Source organism: Telopea speciosissima, unplaced genomic scaffold (assembly GCF_018873765.1).
Source record: "Telopea speciosissima isolate NSW1024214 ecotype Mountain lineage unplaced genomic scaffold, Tspe_v1 Tspe_v1.0969, whole genome shotgun sequence".
NCBI classification, from domain to species: Eukaryota; Viridiplantae; Streptophyta; class Magnoliopsida; order Proteales; family Proteaceae; genus Telopea; species Telopea speciosissima.
In genome coordinates this window covers 1-4,140 of record NW_025318305.1, presented here as the reverse complement: position 1 = coordinate 4,140, position 4,140 = coordinate 1, and the positions used below count along the sequence as shown (strand labels likewise).

The following is a 4,140-nucleotide window of genomic DNA, read 5'->3' as shown; positions in this document are numbered from 1 at the left end:
TGTTTTAATTAGAAGTTGGTCTTTTCATCAAAAAAAGAAAGAGCACTTGCCTTAGGAAATCAATGATGGGAAGCATCAAACATCTACTTTATACAGCTTTGTTTGTTGGGCCTAAGATATGGGCCCATGATATGATGATGGATTGGGTTTGTCTTTCTCCCCACAATTCATTGAAAGCCTAGGCCCAATCCTTCATGTGAAATTAAATAAATCTCCAAAAATAGCATGTAAATTACTTAAGAAAAAAAATCCAACTAAATAAATGAAAGCCCAATTGTATATAACAAGGGCCATGAAACTTTAATTTGTGTCCCTTTTGAGTTGGGAGAGAACATTTCATGGTGTAAGCTCGTGCAGAGCACTTAATGTGGAACCCAATATTTGGCCCAATGTGACATTCTCTGTCTCTATCTTTCTCTCTCTCTCTCTCTCTCTCTCTCTCTCTCTCTCTCTTTTGAAATGATCTCTTTGCCCTCTATGTACGAAAATGTTTACTCAGTCTTCATTGGTGTGCTCTCTATGTCGTTTGCTCAGAGAACCCTCTTCCATAAGAAAATTAATTTATCTCGGACCTTGTAGTCATAAAGTGAAGACAAACAAGTCCATCGCATGGGGAGAAGTAGGAAGAAAAGACAACATAACTACATAACCTATGTGGTTCATCAAATTAATAATTGTTTTTATCATTGGTAGAAGATAATTACATGTTTATATGATTTATTGTTTATAAATTATATTGATATTTGTTTTAGGGGATAAGTTCCCAATGACTCTAGTGTGGGGGGATTCTTCCATTCCACACTACTGGTGATACGGAGAACAATATCATCCACAAAGCTCACATGATCGAGGTAAGAAAGAGAAAAAAAAAAAAAAAAAAAACTCATATAAGAGGGTGATAGAACCCTAGCATATTGAGAAACTTCCTTTTGTTTTTTGGATTTTTACAATTACCACCCCCAAAACTTTCATATCTACTATTACCCCCCCCCCAAAAAAAAACTTTTAAACAACTACTACCCTCCCCTATTGCATGCTAATGACAAAGTGACCCCCACCATTACAGACCCGTCACGGAGGGGGTTAGTAGTGATATTGTGTTGTTGTCACAGAATATGTAGAACCAAAATGCCCTTCGTCCAAACCCTTCCTCTTCACTTCCTCTTCACTTCATCAGTTGCAGCAAACCGGAGGAACAAGAACTTCGCCGGCTTCCTTCTCCGGCGAACACCTCTTGCTTCGGCACCGACCATCTGTGCATATAACTTCTTCTATGCTTCTTCTTCTTCTATGCTCCTTCTTCTTCTCTGTTCCTAATAAGGACGACGATGTTGTGGCCCTAATATCCTTCTAGAACTTGTCTGTTCACACTGATCCCAATGGCTTCTTGACCGATTGGATTCCTAATTCTTACAATCCTTGCACCTGGAACGGTGTCAGTTGCTCTCCCGACAGACACGTTTCTTCACTCGATCTCACCAATGCTAGACTCACCGGACACCTTTGCCTCGATCATCTCATGCGTCTGCAGTATCTCCAATGTGTCATCTTACGCGGGAATATCTTCTCTGGTGATCTATTGCCTGCTCCCGGAGCTGCTTAGGTGCGTTGCAACTTTGAGACCCTTGACTTGTTCTCCAACAACTTCTCGAACCCCATCTCTGAAGAATTCATGGCGCCCTGTGACCATCTCATTTCTCTCAATCTATCCCACAATTCCATTATAGGGGCCACTTTCAAATTTGGCACTTCTCTCTGAGAGCTCGACATCTCCCGCAATCAGATCTCGGATCGCTGACTCTTGAACTACTCGCTCCAAAATTGTGGGGCTTTGAGTCTCCTTAACTTCTCAGACAACAAGCTCGCAGGGGATTTGGGTGTTGGCATCTCATCTTGCAATAATCTCTGCATCCTCGACCTCTCATACAATCTTTTATCCGACAAAGTTCTGGTGACTTTTTTCGCTCAATCGCCTGCGTCTCTGAAGCACCTGGACCTCTCCCACAACAACTTATCTGCTGAATTCTCCACACTCGAGTTCGGCAGCTGTGGCAACCTCACCGTGCTCGACGTCTCCCACAACGTCCTTTCCGGCATAGACTCCCCGCCAGCTTTGCAACTCACTATTACAGTAAGAATTGGGAATGGGTATTCTACAGGTAATGTCGCCCTAGCACAAGTATTAAAGCCCCAAGTTTTGAGGCTAATAGGAGCAAATCTATGAGAGATCGATGTCTCTCTTACTACACCCAGAACTTGTGCAAGAACAGGGGAGGTTTCAAGGTATGCGACATGGAGAACAAGCAAGGAAAGAGTAGGAGAAAAGGGAAAGGGTGAAAGGGTGATTTTGGTATTTTATATTTGAAAGTGAAGAGGAAGTGATGAAGAGGTGTTCGCCGGAGAAGGAAGCCGACGATGTTCTTGTTCCTTCGATTTGCTGCAATTGATGAAGTGAAGAGGAAGTGAAGAAGAAGGGTTTGGACCAAGGGCATTTTGGTCCTACATATTCCGTGACAACAACACAGTATCACTACTAACCCCCTCCGTTACAGGTCTGTAACAGTGGGGGTCGCTTTGTCATTAGTATGCAACAGGGGAGGGTAGTAATTGTTTGAAAGTTTTTGGAGGGTAATAGTAGATATGAAAATTTTGGGGGTGGTAATTGTAAAATTCCCTTTTTTTTTTTTTGGGTAAATACTGCCTTAATTTAATTGACACGAATTTGCACGTGTCCGGTACTACAGATTGCGTGTCTTTGACGCAACAACCGCTAGATATTTCTACCCAAAAAAAAAAACCACCTCTAGATATTTTATTTCAACGGTCTTTTTTTCTCTCTTTCAAATCAACTTTCCTTTTTCTCTTTTCCCTCCTCTTTCTTTCGCTTTCTCTCACATAACCGTTTCTTCGTCAGCGGCGCTGCTCAGAGCTTTTAGGGTTCGTTTCTTATCATCCTTATCCTGGCCTTCCATCTCTAGGACCCTAACTTTTCCTCTTCGTCGCTCCTCCTCTCCTTCTCTCATCAAAGCCCGATCACTTTGCTTCTCCACTGCTATCCGCTCCATCCGATCCTCGGTTCCTCGCTGGAGCCACGGTGTCGATTGGAGATCTCCAGCTAGTCTTAGGGCTCAGACTAGGACTGCTGCTCCTGTGATTGAACGCTTTCAGCTCAAGATCGCTACTATGGGTACGACTTTCGACGCAGACCGGTTTTTCAACTTATAATTTCATTCATTTGATGAATTTTATCTTTGGCTACGCTGTTTCGTTCTTCCTGGAGGATATTTGCTTTAATTTCTGAATAGTGTTTTAAAATCGGACCAGATGGATTAAAAATGTGCCTTGGTTGATGAGAGTTCTTTTATGGATATTCATCACTGAGTTATGCTTTTTATGTATTGAGAGAACTACTTAAATAATTGGATTAACTAATCCAACTCAGCGTATTACTAGAGAAAGACGATTTGTATAGATGATTAGATTCTCGAGTTAATACTGTTCCAGAGATCGACATAATTGATTGAGTTCTGTTTGTGAATATGTGTTGGATCAGCTTCTGAGAATGCTTTCAAGGGAAATCTTAACCAGTCTTCCCAAGCCTGGGGATGGCGAGTTTGGAAAGTACTGTAGCCTACCTGCTCTGAATGATCCAAGGATCGGTAAGTGGCATTATCGCTGCTCCCCTTTGTTCTTCTGCTCTTATGTGCAAATTATATATTTTGTCATCCTTTAGGTTGGTCTTGGACTTCATGACGTTCCTTTTTTCTTCTTTCCCCTCATGAGTTTCCGTTTCTCTTCAGCATTGAAGGATACCTTCTATGTTATGAGGCTATCTCGTATTTGAAGTTTGAAATACTCTGAATTTTTATATTGTTATCAGGTTCCCAAAATCACAATCTCTTAGAAATCCACTCATCTTTACATTCTGTGCATCACAGATAAGTTGCCGTACTCCGTCAGGATCCTTCTTGAATCGGCAATTATTGATTGGGAGAATACTTCTCCCAAACAAGTGGAGATTCCTTTCAAGCCTGCTCGTGTTCTCCTGCAGGTGTTTATCGTTATGCTAATTACGTTGTAGTTTTGTTTTTTGAAGATGTAACTGCACAGTAGTTTTAATTTGTTACATTTCTGCCAAAT

At 41.5% G+C, this 4,140-nt stretch overlaps 1 long non-coding RNA gene across 1 annotated transcript; it reads left to right on the top strand.

The window, feature by feature from the left end:
- Positions 1-2,996: 2,996 nt before the first annotated feature.
- LOC122648400 lies at positions 2,997-3,972 on the top strand. Its single transcript, XR_006331070.1, has 3 exons — positions 2,997-3,187; positions 3,554-3,659; positions 3,939-3,972. It is a non-coding gene; the product is annotated as an uncharacterized LOC122648400 (long non-coding RNA).
- Positions 3,973-4,140: the final 168 nt, after the last annotated feature.